Raw genomic sequence first — 21,677 nt, 5'->3', positions numbered from 1 at the left:
TGAAGTTTTTGTGTTTGTTGCCAATCTCAAATGGTTTTAACAGCAAAAGCAGAACAGTAGTAAAAAAAAACAAATTGACCACAGCAAGTATTCTAGTAATTAAAGTAATAAGTAAAAAGCTGCTTTGGTGATGATGTTCATAATGGCACCATCTTCCTTATTTTGATGATTAAAAAATCTTGTATTTCCTTGATGTCATAAACAATTTGTGTACAAGTCAAATACAACTTCCAGTTGCTTGTTAACAGTAAAGAATACTACCACAGCAGAGTTGATCAAACAGGATTTTTCTGAATATTAATTTCAAAAATTAAAATCTATTTTTATAGTCTAAAATGATAAAATCCCAATAATAAATATGCGCAATAATTTCTGAATTTACAGTATATGAAATTAGGGTTTTCAAACCACTCCTTTTTTAAGTGAATGGTTCAAGAATGAATCTTGTAATATATATTATCTGCACATCAATGAAACAAAGCCATGATCAGCTAGCAAAGAAATTAATTTCTCATACAGATAAAATATCGAATAAGTGATTAATGTAGGTAAATTTTTAGGACAACTTACTCTTTTAACATGTTTATGACTGCAAACATTTGCAATCATAAAATGGTATGGCTATTTAAATGATGTTTAAAAGAAAAATCAAAGTCTTTGATTCTTGGGATTATGAAAAATGCTGGATCTAACTGCACATTTAGATTTTGGACCCCACTTTAAATTGGTCCATATTAAAGTCCAAAGGATCCAAATTGTTTGATTTCAACAAATATTTAATATGTGGTGTCCCTCAAGATGCTGAATCTAAAGAGAATTTAGACATTGATTTTTGAACCCAATTTTCAAATTAACTGGTCCATATTGAGGTCTGAAGGGTCCAAAATTGAAGATAAATGGACTTCATCAAAAATTGAAATCTTTGGATTGTTAGATATATTGAATTAAAACTTGTGTTTAGATTTGTGATTTTGGACCAAATTTTCAACAAAAAATTAAAATATTGGGTCCATTTGATATGTTGAATCTTATTGTGAAATAAGACTTTAATTTTTGGGCTTACTGAGCAAATTTATGGCAAGCCGTTTTGCTATTTATTATAACTTCATTAAATCTCATAAACTTTATTAGATATCTTATATAGTTTATAAAATATATAGTTTATAATGTATATTATATAGTTTATAAGATATATTATATAGTTTATGAGATACCTTAAATAGTTTATGAGATATCTTATATAGTTTATAAGATATCTCATATAATTTTTATAAGAAATCTCATATAATTTTCTTTATAAGATATCTCATATACTTTTAAATATATCTTTTAAAGTATTATTAGATATCTTGTAAACTATATTTTTTTATATATAATATATGAGATGTTTTATAAGATATCTCCTTAAATATACAAGATATCTTATATAATATTACATGAGATTTCTTGAAATTCTAATAAATAGTACGCCTCCGGGTGCGGGAATTACTCGCTACATTGAAGACCTGTTGGTGACCCTCTGCTGTTGTTTTTTATTTGGTCGGGTTGTTGTCTCTTTGACACATTCCCCATTTCCATTCTCAATTTTATTTTAAAACAGTTTGCCATACATATTGGTCCGTTTTGATTTCCAACAGGTCCTAAAATTAAATTTTGTATGATGAACACAAGGTGTTTTGTTATATTGTGAATCCATGGACCTGTATGTTTCTGCTGAATCTAACCATATATTTATAGGTAAATGAGATAAGATGTGGTATGATTGCCAGCAAGACAACTCTGTTCAAGAGGCAAAAATGTCGCAGTCATTAACAACTATAGGTCAACTTGCAGCTTTTTTACAAGGTTAAAAACCCATAAAAACTGAATAATCAGCTATAAAAGGACACCAAATTACAAATGTGAAACAATTCAAAGGAGAAAACTTACAGCCAATGTATGTTAAAAATAATGAACGAAAAACAAATATGTTAAAACAGCAATAAATGGCAGCCATTGAATTAAAGGCTCCTGACTGGGACAGCCACATACGAAATGTGGCGGAGATGAAATAGTTGGATGGCGCAAAACCCTCTCCTACCATGAGACATTGGTACAACAGCACAAAACAATGCACTATAAAATATAACAAGCAACAACCATTCATTTTAGCTCCTTCCTTACTTGGAACAGGCACATACAAAATGTGGTGGGGTTAAACTAGTTTGAATGCTCCAACATTTCCCCTAACAAACTATATAAAAATCAGTTGGAGAATGGCTTAACTCATCAGATGGGTCAAAATAAAAATATAGAATCTTAACAAAAACACAATGTTTCCAATTTCAAAATTCTTAGACCACACTCATTTGCGGTCAGAAACCTATGCTGTCAAATATTAAATCCCAATTCAAATTAAGAACTGTATCAAGATTAAATGATGTGTATAGTTTCCCCAACTGTTCAGTGTTCGATAAGGAACAAATGTTCCATGGTGCAACGAAGCTAAGTTTTATGCAAAATATATGACATAACCAGTTTGCTGTGTATCTATTTACCAGCATTACCATCATTCTAGTATACGCTAGATTGAGTGATCGTTGATTGCTTTAGTCCAGTGGCAAAAATTTGATGCATGCGAGACAGTTTGTTGTTTGCTTTAGTCCAGTGGCAAATATTTATGCACGACATAGTTTGTTGTTTACTTTAGTTCAGTGGCAAATATTTCATGCATGTGAGACAGAGTTTGTTGTTTGCCTTAGACCAGTGGCAAATATTTCATGTATGTGAGACATTGTTTGTTGTTTGCTTTAGTCAAGTGGCAAATATTTCATGCATGTGAGACATAGTTTGCTGTTTGCTTTAGGTCACGGTCAAATATTTCATGCATGTTTGAGACAAGAAAACTATGCGTACAATAGGTAGGTCGTGTAACTGCTATATTCCGTCTATCTAAAAGAATGGACAGAAAACATATTTTTTTACATTCTATAAGACGGAATGATCTTGTCCTTTATTGAAACTTCGTAATAATTCTGTCTCATAGACGTATATATGAAGGTTACATAGGGTCTATACCCATCGAATAACTTTGTCGCATTGGAGTCTTTTTTTAGAGCCTATTTTTATCTAATAAATCAGATGATTCATTGTATAAAAGCTATATCCATCAAATATCTCTGTCTCAGGGTTTATACTTCTCAAATAACTCTGTCTCGTATACCCATCGAATAACTTTGTCTCGTTGGTGAGCGAATGTTGTATAGGGTCTAAAACCCGGCCTCGAAAAACTCTGCTTGATTGGTGTATGAACGTAATATAGGGGCTATATTCGTCGAATAACCCGGTCTAAATGGTATATGGACGTTATAGAGCTTATAGCCATCGAATAACGTTATCTCATAAGTGTATGAATTTTGTATAGAGCCTATACTTATCGAATAACATAAGTTTCATTTGTGTATGAACACTATACAGGGTTTATACTTCTCAAATAACTCTGTCTCATATACCCATCGGATAACTTTGTCTCGTTGATGTATGCATGTTGTATAGAGCCTTTTCTTAATGAATATCTCAGTCTCATTGATGTATGAACACTATACAGGGTCCATACTTCTCAAAAAGTGTCTCATTGGTGTATGAACGACGGGTTATATAGCCATCTAATAACAACCCTGTCTCATTGGTATATGAACGTTATATAGAGCTTATAACCATCGAATAAAGCTATCTCATTAGTGTATGAACGTTGTATAGAGCCTATACTTATCGAATAACTTAGTCTCATTGGTGAATGAACACTAAACATGGTTAATACTTCTCAAATACCTTTGTCTCACAGTTGTATGCACCACGTTACATAGGATCTATACCCATCGAATAACTTTGTCTCATTGGTGTATACACGTTGTATAGGGTTTATACCCATCGAATAACTTTGTCTCATTGGTGTATACATGTTGTATAGGGTTTATACCCATCGAATAACTTTGTCTCATTGGTGTATACACGTTGTATAGGGTTTATACCCATCGAATAACTTTGTCTCATTGGTGTATGAATGTTGTATAGGGTCTATACCCATCGAATAACTTGTCTCGTTGGTGTATGGACATTATATAGAGCCTATACTTATCAAATAACTCTGATTCGTTGGTTTATGAACGTTGTATAGAGTATATGTAATTATATACCTCTCGAATAACTCTGTCTCATGTGTATGTGTATGAACGTTAAATACATTGTAGGGTCTATACACATCTTATAACTCTGTTTCATAGGTATATACAACATGTATGAAGGGTCTATACCAACCGAATAACTGTCTCATTGGAATATGAACTCTATATATCGAATTGATCGGTCTAATATATAGGTGTATGAACCTTATATACCCATAGCGCCGTCTCATTGGTGTATGGACGTTGTATAGGGTTTTTATATATCGAATAACTATGTCTCATTGGTGTATTCATGAACGTTATACAGAAAATATACTTATCGAAAAATAAAAGTAATGAAATTATGCATTTCAAATAAAGTTGTCTTTCAGTGCGTCGTTTTACCTACGTTACCACAGTCTAGTAACCGCTAAATTGATTGATTGCTGTTTGCTTTGCGTCCAGTAACAAATATTTCATTCATGTTCAGAACGAGATCATATTAGCGATCACTTCTATAGTAAGGGTAACCTCTAGACTCTGTCCGTCCAACAAACTATTTACGTCCAGTGGCAAGTATTGCATTCATGTTCAAATTAACAGCGAATACAATAGTAAGGTCATATAACCGTAGGACTCTGTCAAATTGACTAGAAATAAAATCAATGTTCGGCTTCTACCTGACGAAATCATTTTTTGATTTGGTCTGCAGCTTGGTATTAATATTGTAGCCAGTAAATAAGTACATCCGACGTGCAGCCACTTAAATGTCCGTCTGAATACCTTTATATGTGTAAGAACTGTATCCATACCATCATGTTACAAATATATTTTATGAACGATGGTGTCCGCCTGTTTCAATGATTTGTTATATACGAAATGAATCCAAAACAATGACATTACTGACTGTATGCAAAAACCACAGAAAATAATCACGCAAGTACCATAGCAAAACTTACAGACTGTACGTAGGTACCACAGACTATACACTACTTAGACTGTATCTAAGAACAACCGACAAAACTTACAGACTGTACCTAATAAACACAGACAATACTTACAGACTGATCTAAGAACCACAAACAATACTTACACTGTATCTTAGAACCACAGACAAAACTTACAAACTACATTAGAACCACAGACAATACTTAGACAGTATCTAAGAACCACAGACTATATTTTCAGACTGTATCTAAGAACCACATACAATACGTACAGACTGCATCTAAGAACCACAGACACTCCTATAATGCTGTATCTAAGAACCACGGACAATACTCAAAGACTTTGTCTAGGAACAACAGAAAAAACTTACAGACTTTTACAGGATCTAAGAACCACAGACAATACTTACAGACTGTATCTAAGAACCACAGACAATACTTTGACTGTATCTACGAACCACAGACAATACTTTGACTGTATCTAAGAACCACAGACAAAACTTACAGACTGTATATAAGAACCACAGACAAAACTTACAGACTGTATATAAGAACTACAGACTATATTTACAGACTGTACATCAGAACCAGAAAATATTTTCAGACTGTATCTAGGAACCAGACAATACGTACAGTCTGTATTTAAGAACCACAGACAATACTTTTATGCGGTATCTCAGAACCACGGTCAATACTTACAGACTGTATCTAAGAACCAGACAAAACTTACAGACTGTATCTAAGAGCCACAGACAATACTTACAGACTGTATCTAAGAACCACAGACAATACTTACAAACTGTAAATAAGAACCAGACAAAACTTACAGACTGTATATAAGAACCAGAGACAATACTTAAAGACTGTATCTAAGAACCACAGACAATACTTATAGACTGTATCTAAGAACCACAAACAAAACCTACAAACTGTTTCTAAGAACCACAGACAAAACTTACAGACTGTATCTAAGAACTACAGACTATATTTACAGACTGTACATCAGAACCAGAAAATATTTTCAGACTGTATCTAGGAACCAGACAATACGTACAGTCTGTATTTAAGAACCACAGACAATACTTGTATGCGGTATCTCAGAACCACGGTCAATACTTACAGACTGTATCTAGGAACAACAGTTTAAACTTGCAGACTGTATCTTAGAACCACTAAGACTTTGTCTAGGAACAACAGAAAACACTTACAGACTTTTACAGGATCTTAGAACTACAGACAATACTTACAGACTGTATCTAAGAACAACAGACAATACTTTGACTGTATCTACGAACCACAGACAATACTTTGGCTGTATCGAAGAACCACAGACAATACTTACAGACTGTATATAAGAACCATAGACAAAACTTACAGACTGTATATAAGAACCACAGACAATACTTACAGACTGTATATAAGAACCACAGACAAAACTTACAGACTGTATCTAAGAACCAGACAATACTTAAAGACTGTATCTAAGAACCACAGACAAAACTTACAGACTGTATCTTAGAACCAAAGACAAAACTTACAGACTGTATATAAGAACCACAGACAATACATAAAGACTGTATCTAAAAACCACAGACAATACTTTGACTGTATCTACGAACCACAGACAATACTTTAACTGTATCTAAGAACCACAGACAATTCTTAAAGACTGTATCTAAGAACCACAGACAAAACTTACAGACTGTATATAAGAACCACAGACAATACTTACAGACTGTATCTAAGAACCACAGACAATACTTATAGACTGTATCTAAGAACCACAGACAAAACTTACAGACTGTATCTAAGAACCAGACAATACTTACAGACTGTATCTTAGAACCACAGACAAAACTTACAGACTGTATCTAAGAACCAGACAATACTTACAGACTGTATATAAGAACCACAGACAATTCTTAAAGACTGTATCTTAGAACCACAGACAAAACTTACAGACTGTATATAAGAACCACAGACAATACTTACAGACTGTATCTTAGAACCACAGACAAAACTTACAGACTGTATATAAGAACCACAGACAATACTTACAGACTGTATCTAAGAACCACAGACAATACTTACAGACTGTATATAAGAACCACAGACAATACTTACAGACTTTATATAAGAACCACAGACAAAACTTACAGACTGTATCCAAGAACCAGACAATACTTACAGACTGTATATAAGAACCACAGACAATACTTACAGACTGTATCTAAGAACCACAGACAATACTTACAGACTGTATCGAAGAACCAGACAATACTTACAGACTGTATATAAGAACCACAGACAAAACTTACAGACTGTATCTAAGAACCAGACAATACTTATAGACTGTATCTAAGAACCACAGACAATACTTACAGACTGTATCTAAGAACCAGACAATACTTATAGACTGTATCTAAGAACCACAGACAAAACTTACAGACTGTATCTTAGAACCACAGACAAATCTTACAGACTGTATATAAGAACCACAGACAATACATAAAGACTGTATCTAAAAACCACAGACAATACTTTGACTGTATCTACGAACCACAGACAATACTTTAACTGTATCTAAGAACCACAGACAATTCTTAAAGACTGTATCTAAGAACCGCAGATAAAACGTACAGACTGTATCTAAGAACCACAGACAATACTTACAGACTGTATCTAGGAACAACAGAAAATACTTATTGACTGTATCTACGAACCACAGACAAAACTTACAGACTGTATCTAGGAACAACAGACAATACTTATAGACTGTATCTAAGAACCACAGACAAAACCTACAAACTGTTTCTAAGAACCACAGACAAAACTTACAGACTGTATCTAAGAACTACAGACTATATTTACAGACTGTACATCGGAACCAGACAATATTTTCAGACTGTATCTAGGAACCAGACAATATGTACAGACTGTATTTAAGAACCACAGACAATACTTTTATGCCGTATCTCAGAACCACGGTCAATACTTACAGACTGTATCTAGGAACAACAGTTTAAACTTGCAGACTGTATCTTAGAACCACTAAGAACCACAGACAAAGCTTACAGACTGTATTTTAACACCACAGACAATAAATACACAGTATCTAAGAACCACAGATTAAGGTTTCACTACAAGTATCACTGACAATTCATATTTTACATAGATCCTATAAGACACACATGCACATCTAACAACAATAATTCAATATACCAAATATATTTGACCTATTGCTTAATATAGTACTTGAAAAAAGACCAAAACACAACAAACTTAACATTGACCAATGAATCATAAAAATTAGATCAAGGTCAGATGAAATCTGCCAAACTGACATGTTCCCCTTTACTAGTCCAAATAATTATGACGTCTGGCAAGGCTATTTTAATTTTTTTTCTGGGACGCCTTCTCAAGGCTGAAAAAAATTAAAATAGCCTTGCCAGACGTCATAATTATTTGGACTACCCCTTTACATACATAACATATAGTTGACCTGCTGCGTCCAATATTTTATAAATAATAAATAATGATAATAAATAAGCAAGTCGGCAAGATATACAAACAGAGACAACATTAGCTCTAATGAGATTTTAACCGACATAAGAATGGATCTAATCACAGAACTTTAAGGTCAAGGTCAAAAGAATCCGGTCTGACTGAAATGTAGATCTTTGAAAAAGACACACTGACAATATCTTAGAATCACAGACAATTCATACATGTATACATGAAGACTCTTTTTAAGAAAACCATATAATTCACAGATTGTATCCTGTTCTAGTTTTACTTACAAAAAAATAGGTGAAAATAGTAAAGTCATCATTTAATAAAAAATAATTTCACACAAAAAGTCATGCTTAGCTACAATACTAAGTTCAATTCAGGCTTTGGGTTGCACTCAATTCCTTCTGTAAAGAGGAAATGAACTTTAAATATGATAGTTGAAGCAATTTTCTCTCCGTTTTCTATCTTTTGCTGTTTTATTTTCTATATGATGCAAGTTATATTTAAACTCAGTATCTATTACTGGAACAGCCTTCCTTTTAATAAACATATTGGATACAATCAAATCAATCAAAACATGTTTTATTAATTTTATTCTTTATTATAAAACTTTAAATTTTTTAAATTTGTATATATATATATATAAATGTAAATGAAAACATTATCATAAATACCTAACAAGAAAATTATCTATAAATTAGTGACATGCATAAAGCACAATTTATATTTATCATGCATAATATCATGGTACAAAACAAAATAGACAAAAAAGTAACCTATTAAAAAATATGGAGCAAGAGGGCACAAAGTGTTTTTGAGAGATTGTTTTTAATAGGAAGACAAATTCAATAGATATCTTTATATTATATTAATCTTTTATAGACCAAGTAAATTTATCAACAAATTTACAAGTTTCAAAAATTAATAATGAACAAACAATTTATCTTACAAAAAGACAATGTTTAATACATTTTCTTTTATACATTTAAATAATTATGAATGAATTAATTGTGACTTTTTGACTGAGGCTTGTTACTCTAAGTCCTATGGCTTTTTTTTGTTTTTCAACACATATTGTCAACAATCAACAAACATAAATATGATTAGTCAATTCCAGTTTATATATTCATCTTAATTTAAAGTACAATTATTTGCAACAATGAAGTATTAGCATATCATAATCATTATGTATGTTTTTCTGTACATGTATTTATGACATTTAAAAATCACGTTTTGAGGTATATTAAATTATATGATAAACACATCCTCTATGCAATGAAGACAATCCCAATAAAAATACTAAGATTTAGAACTAACCTTTATGAGGGTGGTAAAGGGTTATTTTCGTGCAGCGTTTTCGGCCTTTTTATTTCACGTGTTTTCGTGTTTTTGTGTTTTATTTCTCGTTTTCTCGTGTTTGGTTCGATGTGCGTGCTTCGTATTTCCCCTTATTTATTTTCCGTGTTTCGTGTCGGTGCTCTTAATTTCTCGTTCTTGCATTGTTCCGCATTTGATTAAAAAGTAAATTGGAACTAACTCAAAGTCAGTGAGTTATAGTACCTTTTGAAACTTGTGTAATATAATAGAAATTGATGTATATTGTTACCATTCTACTTTCTATTGTATATGTATGCTCTACATGTAATAGAGTCCATCATAATAATTTTTTTTTCAAATCAGATGCAAGTAGCATAGGCTAGCCTAAAAAGTGACCACAAGGTCTTTATGTCCATTAACAATGAACTGCTGAGTAATAACTGCTGGTACTTTTTTTCTTAATGTTTACGATTTTATTCCTCGTGCTTCGTTTTTCCCGATTTTCATTTTTCATGCTACGTTTTTGCGATTTTTATTTCACGTGTTTCCGTGTTCAGTACCCCCCTTTACCACCCTCCTTTATTATACAAAAAAAAATCACTGTTGTGACACAAAGTTTTTTTTTTGTATGGAGTCTTAATAATTTGTTTATATTTTAGAAATTTATATTTATTTATGCCAAGACTCTCTAATCTTTTCAGAGAGGCATTCATAGTGGACAGTCCTTATGGCATATATTTTTTTCATAACTAAATATAATTGGGGTGGATTAATACTACACATATCAAGAAATAATAAAAACACAGGTCATACTTACAAGGTATTCAAGAATGACATCTTAATCCTAAGAAATAAAAAAACAAAACAAAGTAACCTTACTAAAAACCTTCAATAGTTGTCAATGGTACTCACGTAGGAAAAGGTATAAAAAAAACCAATTACAAGATATCTAAAAAGGAGCAATTACAAAACAGATCGGTATATTAGAACAATACATTACATAAATTTACATAACTCTATCGTAGTGGTAAAATATCAAACATAAGCTCAAAACTAAGTGCAATAAAACAAGTCTTCTCTGTTCTTTAAAGCCATTCTTGCCATTCACTCTTTGACACTTGTATGGCAAGCACTAAGAAGTCTTGATAAACCTAAAATAAAATTGTTTTCATGTAAAATTCACAAAAACTGGTTCAATTATTGAAATAAACATACATAATAAAATGGAAAAAAAAGTTGAACTGTTCAGATCACATTCCAGATAACTGACTTTTCCAAAGATATATTAAGTCAAGTTGGAATGATGTCTTAGTTCTGGTTTTAGGCATGTTGCAAAAAATCTCTTTTTTGGTTTAAAATATTTTACAAAGTATAATGCAATATTATATGACTGGAACATCTTAAGCTCGAAAGTTGGATCAAGCTATCAAAAAATTAAGTGTGATAAAGTGTATTTAAATTAAAAAAAATATATCCTTTTAAAATAAAGGGCAGATAATTACATTGATTTGATAGGACACTTTGTGTTTTGTATTTATTTTTAAAGAACAGAAGGCTGCGGCCCCCTATTTTTATTTGATGTTTCAAATGTTCTTATAATAAGTAATTCTCTGATTAAATTTAAATGTAATGCAACTGGATGAGTATCGCAACAATAAAAACTTGTATTCTAGTTACTAAAACATAGATATGTTAAGACTCCTGATTCACCTGTACTTTTGTGGAGATCTAACTTCGTAATATATGTAAAGAATATAACAAGGACTTATGTGATCCTAGTTTGAAACAAGAGTGAACACAGAACAGCATTGATAGGATTTGCCATTCTGAGTGTATTGCATAAAACTGGGAGTCAACCCACTAAAGGATACCCCACCCCCATTCCAATTCATCTTCTGAAATATTTCAGACCAATATGATTTTCCTTCATGCACATTCCCAGGCGGTGTACTGCACTTGATATAAAATTTCAACAATATCGATAAAGCAGATAAGGAGAACATCCACTTATCTTACTAAACACTGTTGCAACATATTGCAACATTATACAATTAAGATCCATTTCCCCCTTAAAATATTTCAGACCAGGATTATTTCCTCCATATACATTCTCTGGTGGTGTCAGTCTACTGTGTTAATTTACATCAATATCCATCAAGGTAATTAAACATAGTTGCACTTACAGGTCCTGTTGCCACTTATTGCAATATTAAACTAATTAGGTTCAATTATCTCCCTTGAAAATTATTGGATCTGGACTATTTCCTACAAACTAAGTAAATTCAATTATCTCCCTTGAAATATTTTAGACTGTGTAAAGTTTCATCTAATTGGTACATACATTACGGAGGAGTTAAGTTTACAAGACATATGAAACAGACAGACAGACAGACAGAGTGATTCATATAGTGGCGGATCCAAAACTTTTCCTAAGGGGGGGCTGACTGACCTAAGGGGGGGCCCACTCCAGTCATGCATCAGTGATTTCCTATATAATCAACCAAATTTTTCCCACAAAAAGGGGGGCCCGGGTCACCCAGCAACCCCCCCCCCCTGGATCCGCCTATGGATTTGCTGAAAGTATTTTTGAGTTATTGTCCAATAACTGGAAAATTCCCCCTTTTGTAATGAATAAAACCCCATAACTCTGAACTATAAAATCTAAAATTTATATAATTCTAAAGGGAGCTTACATCAATAGATATAAACAATTCACCAAAGTTCAATAAGAGCTGCTGAAAGTATTTTTGAGCTATTGTTTGAAAACTGGAAAATTCCCTTCTTTTTAATGAATAAAACCCTGTAAATGGGAAACACAAAAAATCTAAAATTTATAAAAATTGAAAGGTAGTTTATGTCAAAAGATATAAACAATTCACCAAAATTTCTTGCAAGTTGGTGAAAGTCTTTTTAAATGATTGTCAGAAAACTGGAAAATTCCCCTTTTTTTAATTAATAAAACCCTATAACTCAGAAACTTAAAATCTAAAATTTATAAAAATAAAGGATCTCACCGCAATAAATATAAACGATTCACCAAAGTTTTATGCAAATTGGTTTAAGCCTTTTTGAGTAAATGTCTGACATGTTGACGATGGACGGACAGACAACGGTATACCATAATATGTCATGTAACCAGGCCTATAACAATAACTGTGAAAAGACAGTTTTGTGTCATTTCTGAGTTGATTAAATGTTTCATAAGTTATCCCATGGAAACTGTTCATGGCAGCATGTCCAGTCTGCCTTACTTGAACAGAGTACTAACCAGTTTTCTATTGGTTAATAAAACATAAAATTTCAATGAAAATTATGTTAAAGATGAATTGAAACATTATCCAATATGCCTTAATTAAATGGATTTTGATGAAGTTGTTAAATTAAAGTGCTTGTTTTTCAGAGCAACTAATCCTAAATATACTTCAGTCTCAAACATAGCATTTTTTTGGGGTGATCGATACCATTGTAGGTCCTGGATTTCTTTCAACATCACCAGACAGCTGTAGGATTAACCTTTTGAAGTTCTTCCAGTACCTGCTTGCTAAAACCTTCACTATTGTTACTTCATTACATCCTGAAACAATAAACATATAGATATATATTTGTATCATATATGTAATATTAAAAACAGTAGTTTTATATATTTGATAAATAGCCTGCTGTTTAATATGTATTGCTCAACTTTGATGAGTACCCTTTTACACTCCTACTCGGATTTCACCTTTGTGACAGTAGTGATTCAGACAAAATAAAACGGTCATTAGGGCATGAAGCCATTTATTGAATTGCATCATTGTTTGGCATGTTATGTCACAGACATCAAGCGTTCATATTCTGGCACACGAAATGCAACTATAAAAAAGATCTCAATGAAATACCATACAAAACACACAAAAAATAAAAATAAACAAAATAATTCTATGAACAACATGACTCAAACTGTAAGGTAACACAGGTGCTTCCAATAAATAAATAAGCGTTTCTCTTTAACGCTTTCAAAACAGAAGTAAATCTCAGGTGCTAGGGGTCAGAAAGCAGTTGATATTTACTCTCCTGTTTAAATATATGATAAAGCGTACAAAACATGACGAAATCCGTATCACATGCCATACAAGATATCTTATATAGTTAAAAAGATATCTTATACAGTTTATAAGATATTTCATATAGTTTAGGAGATAATGATGATAAAATTGAGAATGTGTCAAAGAGACAACAACCCGAATATAGAACAGACAACAGACAACGGCAGAAGGTCATTTCCACATCAGACTGTGCTGGCTACCCAAACTTTAGATACACCAAACCAGACCCTTTTCAGAAACATGAAATATGTGGTTTCATTTATACATTTCAATGTGTTCTACAAGGATCACCAGTACTATATACACCTTTCAAATAAAACTCAATTACCAAACTATATTCTATATATTTTGATATTTACACCTTAGTTATGCCTATTCTGTTTTAAATACTTTCTACTTTCAAGTATGTTTTTTTTCTGGCCCAATTTGGTGGTGGTACATGTTTATATAAAGTCTATCCGAATTTTTTGGCTAAAAATTCTGCTCAAACCAATGCTTAGGGCGATCTTATACTTGCAGTGATTTTTTTTTGGCTCTGTGTTGAAGGCTTTACTGATAATAGTTATGAAAAAGTGCAATAAAGCCCTGATCCTTTGATTTTTGTGTGTGCTTATAGTGCCTTGAAAACAAATAAAATCCTGTGGACATCCATACTCTTATTATGGGAAGAAACATCCTACTATATCCTACTAAGCTGTATCTCAAAAACTGTAGGAGGAGAAAGCCGGAAAAAACAATGTACTCTTATAGAGAAAAACAGACAGTGGGATAGACAGGGTTAATTAATTGAGCCTTTACATTTTTTAACATTTAGTTTACCAAAAAAATAATGAGACAAATGTCAAAAAAATATAATAGGCACAACAACTGTGCAAAATGTTATTGGCCTAAGTGTTTTGGGGCTTATACAAGACAAATCTCATAATATGAGATTTCTTACAACAAAATATACGCTGAATTTCACATTAATATAATATACACATTGCACTCCTTCCTAAACCTTTTGATCATATATATCAATAAAAACAAATACTGATTTTAAAGAATCACATTAAATTCCTTACAATACCAAATCCTTAAAAATAAGTTTTTCTCAGAGGATTTGCATTTATATGAGGTCAATATTGCAATACTTTTAGAAATTGTTGACTACGGTACATTTGGTTGTGGATTGAGAGTTGTCTCATTGATAACCAAACCACATCTTTTTTTTTTTGATAAAGTATCATTCCTCCCTTTAAGATTATTATATAAAATAAATGGTGATATGATGTTGTCAACTACATAATATGGTAAACAGACTTTTTCTACTATTCTATAAAACTGAAAAAGTCTCACCCATAATTATAAAGACTATGTTATCCTTTAAAGTTTTGCTACAGATCATATCATCAATTGTTCTCTTAAGTAAGAACTTTATGTGCTTCACAATAAGCATGATTGACAGTTTGTCAAAGTAGCAATAAACATTACGTTAGTCATACAAGAGAAAAGCATACCTTTCTTCTCAACATCAGAAATAGGACTAAAAAAAAAGCTTGATCACAATTGTTGTCTTTTCTTTGAGCACATAGACCAACTCTTTTTGGTACATATATCCCTATAAAAAGAAAGTTAAAATGGAGATTTTAGTTATCCCATAAGTTAACTATAAGTGAAAACAAATACATAATCTAACTAGGGTATGTAGAAAACCCTACATTAAACTTGCTTTACAAAACACTGTCAAGAATATTATTTTGTCTAGACCATTATTAGTTATTCCATGTGAAGGACAATTTTTTTTTTCAAAATAATATTGTAATACTAAACTCTAGTTACTAACTAAATAGTAACACATTATTCATTTTTTTTTAAATTAATTTCATTGAATAAACTGTTCTGCTTGTCCTTCTCCAAATAATAACTCCTGACATGAAGATGCATGTAAAACTAATAGAATAGGCTGGACAAAATGCTGGAGGTCATGCACATTAAGTTAAAAGGTAAATTGGGAATCTGTATACATGTACTGTCATAATATTATTGAACTATTAACCCTTTTAATCAGTACAATAAAATAAAAATGTCTTCCATAATAAGTTAATATCCTTAATCATCTAAACATCTTCCTCTTATGTCAGCAGAAAATAATACAATTATTGATATAGCTATTCACATTCAAATCATGCAAAAAACTGTAAATATGGTTCATATGAACCAGTAATTCTATAGATTGAAATTGCCTTAGTACAACAGCACATGTATACAAGTATCTGAGTATGTTTTGAAAATGTAAAAGATTAGTTTCCCATGTAAACTTACTGGTGATTCAGTAAAAACAAACATTATTGAAGCAACAATATACCTGTAACCTGTCTCAAACCTATTTATATTAAATTTTTGCTTAAAAGTATCATTAACATCTCATATCACCTTGTAAGGGAAAAGTAAGAGTGTGTATTGAAACTGAATCAATGCCACTTTCCTCTTTTCGCTGGATGTTGAATCTTCCAGTCTAGTGTGTGGTCTGTTTCGGGCAAAAACTATCTAATCTTTGGTGGACTTTTAGTAAAGCAGATTCTTTTCATTCTACAATAAATAAACAAATTTCAATATATGTTCTATTTGTTTTACATGCAATGTATCAAGTTTCATTAAAACCATTCACATTGGGAGTTTTGCTTGAAAGATACATTGTACTACAATAAGTCTTCAATTATCTCCCCTTTATAAATTATGACTCAAATAAATGGGGAATGTGTCAATGGGACATAGACGATGCACCCTAGGCATATCATATAAAGTTATAAAGGGACATAACTGAAGAAGAGTAAAATTGACCCTACCCAAATGTGCATGTTGATTTGTGGTGTCAGATCAGTATTGTGTATAAGTTTTATTACATTTGTTTGAGACTAACTTATGTTTGAGAAAGGAAGCAAAAATTCAGCATTTATTTCCATTTTTTATGCTTATTACCACAAAATACTTTTGTTACACAGCATAGTTATGATCAATTTGTAAACTTTGGGAAGTACGGATGTGCAAAAGGATGTAGAAATACAGCTGGACACGGGTAGAACTTTGTGCCCCCTCATTATTCAAGGTATAAGAGGAAAAACCTTGCAAGATGATCTCAAAACAGACAGACCAACATGTATCATTATTCCTATGTTATCGTAGTTTGTTGTGGTATTAGTTAAGAAATAGTTCATGGAAGCCAAAGATTGTTGGAAATTTACACATGGCCTTGGCTGAGATATTCAAATTTTATCCTGAGCGTTAGTTGATAAATACGGTCTTTACAAAATTGAAGTGAGGGTTGGTATTTTGTGTGTTTGGCTGTTCTTTTTTACTCCTTGTTAGATCAAGCTCAAACATTCTAATAAATCTGTAGCTTGCATGGATTATTTCGTGAATAACTGCTCGAGAAAACCTGTTTAATTTTTTTACTTCTCAATCCCAACATTTGACATCTTTAATTTACATGTGTTTCTCGTAAGCGACTGTCAAATTCAAAATTGACATTTCTTAACCAAAGAGCCGCCATGTTGACTTGCTGAAATCTGTAAAATGTTAGTATAATGCATTAAAATAGAAAATAAAACATATAAATACATCAGAAATCCATTTATCATACAAATTTCTATTGTTCACGTAATGGAAAACCTTCAACTCTAGCGTTTTCATTTGTATGACGTCATGTTTTGAAATGACTTGAATTCGCCAAAAATATTAATAGACTTTCGCGAATTTAATTTTATTTTGATATTGTTGATTTCTCTGAACTCTTGGGCATTTATTTTTTATTATGCATCTGAAAAAGAATAAAAGTTCTTTTGTCTTTTTTAATTGCCATTTTTAAAACAATAAAATCGGCAAAGAGTTTGCAAAGTAGGTTACAATACATGTGGATTTACGTGGGAGGTATGTTGTAACATCCATTATTATGTACATCTCTGAGTCTGTGCTAAGTATAGATATATTGAGAATTTTATCACGGTGTTGCATTTACTTTTCTACTTGGCTTGAGGTACCTGTCACAAGTCAGGAGCCTCTGGCTTTTGTTAGTCTTGTATGATTTTTAATTTTAGTTTCTTGTGCATAATTTGGAGTTTAGTATGACATCCATTATCACTGAACTAGTATATATATTTGTTTAGGGGCCAGCTGAAGGACGCCTCCGGGTGAGGGAGTTTTTCGATGCATTGAAGACCTATTGGTGACCTTCTGCTGTTGTCTGTTTTATGGTTGGGTTGTTATCTCTTTGACACATTCCCCATTTCCATTCTCAATTTTATTGTTCTTACAGAAAGTTTCAATTACAGAGGCATCCTGGTTTCAAAACACTAGCGTGAACATTCCTTGGACGAAAACTTTATTGTTTACATCAATGCAGGATTCAAATACACCATAAATCCTCCAAATAAAGTACACTGGCGGAATCAAACCACTGTTACATAACCACATCCTTGCATTATAGGACTAGTTGCATGGTCTACAGTTAGCTATTCTATACCAGCTGAACCCTTATTATATTAAAATTAAGTTTTAGTGGCAGCGATTCATGCAACATAATTCTGCAAGTTTTGTGCAATAAACAGATAAACGTTCTGCAATATAATGTGGGCTTCTGGATCTCTGAGTGTGGTGTTATCAATAAATAAATAAACTAATATGTCTTGGTAAGCTTGCATTTAATGTAGCACCATTCTCATATTATCCCTGATAAACAAATGTATTTTTTCATGTTGTTTTGCCTTCAACTTTTGAGGGGGAAGTTTTTGCACTTGCAGTAAGACATATGTATTTCATTTTAATATTTTGGAGTAGATAGATATAACATTTCTCTATTAATCAACCTCATGAGAGCAGGTTTCTGTCTCCTGTTATAAATTGTCCCACTTTCTAGGCCAGAATTTAATTAATTTACGAGTCAAAGTGAAAGTGAAAGTGAAATTGACTAAACGGAAAATAAATTTCACAACTTCCGGTACAAACGTATGTATCAATTCCGGACAGTACATTTTGCTATCGGCCTCAGCTATGGGCTGACAGAGAGGTTGCGCGTTTTGCAGTTAAAAACTACGTCGTTAATCAATATAAACGTTTGACAAATATTTATGTTTAGCAAATATAACTCAATTTTTCATAACACGTTCAATTAGATTCATCGATCTGCGGGTGGGTTTTGGTTAAACAATTCAAGTTAATCAGTATTAGGATAAGTAGACGTCAGCGTGTGTTAATTTAGAACCAAGTTATTGCAGAACCGGAAGTAATTCTAGAACCAATTCATGTCTTAATACCATACATATAGATACGGCTACTAAGAACCAAATTGTAAACAACAGGTATAAAACGTTGTTATTGGTTTGGTCGAGAAAGCGTGTTTGTATGTAAATATAATCATTGGTCTAGTCGGTATATCACTTTAGATGACTTACGAAAAGAAAATTATATTATTAAAAAACAATTAATGATTTTGAAGAAAAGTAAACAAAATACGCTTGGATGTATATTTGTATAAAAGTGTTATCTCCCTTTCACTGTTACTGTTACATGGCTTCACCTTTGTGATTTTCATTGTTTCATTGTCGTTTCCCTATTATTTACCAGTTAAAAAAGATCTTGAAAATAATTACTGATTGACAAACAATTTTGTTATCTGCTTGACCACAATATTTTTTCTCTCCATCAAATTGAGAAAGTTTGTAAACTGTGTGCAACCGTACTACATGCATGTGATCCCTAAACAAAATATACACCCACCAGCACAACTTCGTAAATGCATCTTAAGATATTACCTGATATTACTATATAGATAAGGGTTCAACAAATCCTGGTGTCTTGATGTAGATTAGGTTGCAGAGAAACTCAGAATCAAAATAAAATTAATGTTCGCATGATCCTTGGCGTCTGTTTTGGATTGCAGCTTTATAACTGCATGTAGCTTTATAAACTCGAATATGCAATATTAATCCATTAGGGGAGAAAATGCTTGTATAATTGTAATCATATTTTGATATTTTAGAAATACCCATCATAAATGTAGTATTACATGTTTGGTTCTAGATTAACAACTTATATTTATGTAGTATTGTAGATCGTTGTACCTGATATCTATGGGAAAAAACACATATTACATTCTAATATTGAATAACTTATGACTATTTTAATATGTATGAAACTGGAACTAGTAAATTAATGTATTAATTAGTCCCAGATAAAAAATAAATACACATATATTTTTTACTTTACTGGCACATTGAAGCGTTCATCAACACTAAGCTTTCAATAATTTCTTTTTCTTACATTTTTATCTTCAAAATTAAGGTCAACAAGCGTTTGTAATTAATTACGATAGAACTGGAATCAAATTCATGAGGGTCTGGATTGAAGGGGATGGTCTTTTTTATTATGTCTTTATTCTTTGATTTTGATGTCATTTTTTTCTATATCATTATTATTTATTTTGCATGCCCATTATTCTTTATTCCGTTTGTAATTGTGCACCATACTCTTGTCTATTAATTTCATTATCATTTTTGCCAATATTCTATATTTTTTATTCATTTTACCCTTTATTCTGCACCTTTTATTACTATTATTCCCTTTTCTGTAAACCCCATCCAGACTCCTATTCACGCCAAACAGAGAAAAATATTTAAATGTTGCCATTTTATTCGTACATTTTATTATTATCAGTTCAACAGTTTAATGATGTCCAATGATAATTGTAAAAATGGTGTTGATTTCAGCTACTTAATTTGATAATAAATCCGGTATCGTGACAGTTCGCATCATCTTTTGGGTAGATATATATGTCTATTAGTAGGCTATAACGCATGTGTAAAATATGGTTCTACTTTCACTTCCGGCTCTAAATTGACATAGGTTCTGATTTCACACACGCTGATGGGTACTGTTGAGTATTAGGGCAATTAAATGTGTTCCAGTTTAAACTAAAGACACTCGTTTAATATTCTACAATAAAACGTGCTTTAAGTCAAATCAAAAAGGGACGGGACGAGGAATGAGAATTATTGGAAATAAACCTTCGTAGTATGTAGTAATATCAAGTAATATGTATAATTGTTTACAAGTATAAATGATCATAAATGCATTTAATTCTAAACTTACTTGAATCTTTATTTTACATGATGCAGCGTTAGTCGTATCATGACAAGATGCAAAAGTTTGGTCAATTAATGTAACAATGACCTCTACACTCTCTGTTTGCATGTGGCTTGAAAGTTATGGGGTATTGTTTTTTTGTATGATTATACAAGAAATACAATGATTGGTCAATGTTCAGCCTCTGTGTCATACCAAAATATCTGTGTTATTTACTTGAATAAGATAACCCCATACTCAGTTTATCCTATGTGCTAACATTGTATAATTTCTGTGTTACCCTTATTGAATAGTATAACTCCATACTATATGCTAAATTTGTATCATTACTGTGTAATCTTACTTGAATAGGATAACCCCATACCGTATACTAGCATGGTTATAATACGGTGTTACTCTATTTCCATAGAATAACCCCATAACATGTGTTAACATGGTATACCATATGGTCTATTGAACAACGTAACTCCACTAACATAAGATCTATTGAAGAGGATGACACGGGTTGCATCGGGTGGTCGAGAGTGGATAAATATCGTATTACACGAGATTTG

At 31.9% G+C, this 21,677-nt stretch overlaps 1 long non-coding RNA gene across 1 annotated transcript; it reads right to left on the bottom strand.

Annotated features, from left to right (window-relative positions):
• Window positions 1-9,171: 9,171 nt before the first annotated feature.
• On the bottom strand, window positions 9,172-18,945 carry LOC139513102 (uncharacterized). The gene is made up of 5 exons (XR_011662390.1): window positions 18,849-18,945; window positions 16,420-16,575; window positions 15,504-15,604; window positions 13,381-13,493; window positions 9,172-11,070 (listed from the first exon to the last, which is right to left on the bottom strand). It is a non-coding gene; the product is annotated as an uncharacterized lncRNA (long non-coding RNA).
• Window positions 18,946-21,677: the final 2,732 nt, after the last annotated feature.

The sequence above is a fragment of the Mytilus edulis genome, chromosome 2 (genome assembly GCF_963676685.1).
Source record: "Mytilus edulis chromosome 2, xbMytEdul2.2, whole genome shotgun sequence".
NCBI classification, from domain to species: Eukaryota; Metazoa; Mollusca; class Bivalvia; order Mytilida; family Mytilidae; genus Mytilus; species Mytilus edulis.
The sequence above is the reverse complement of the archived record's forward strand: the minus strand, read 5'-3'. Positions and strand labels throughout refer to the sequence as shown.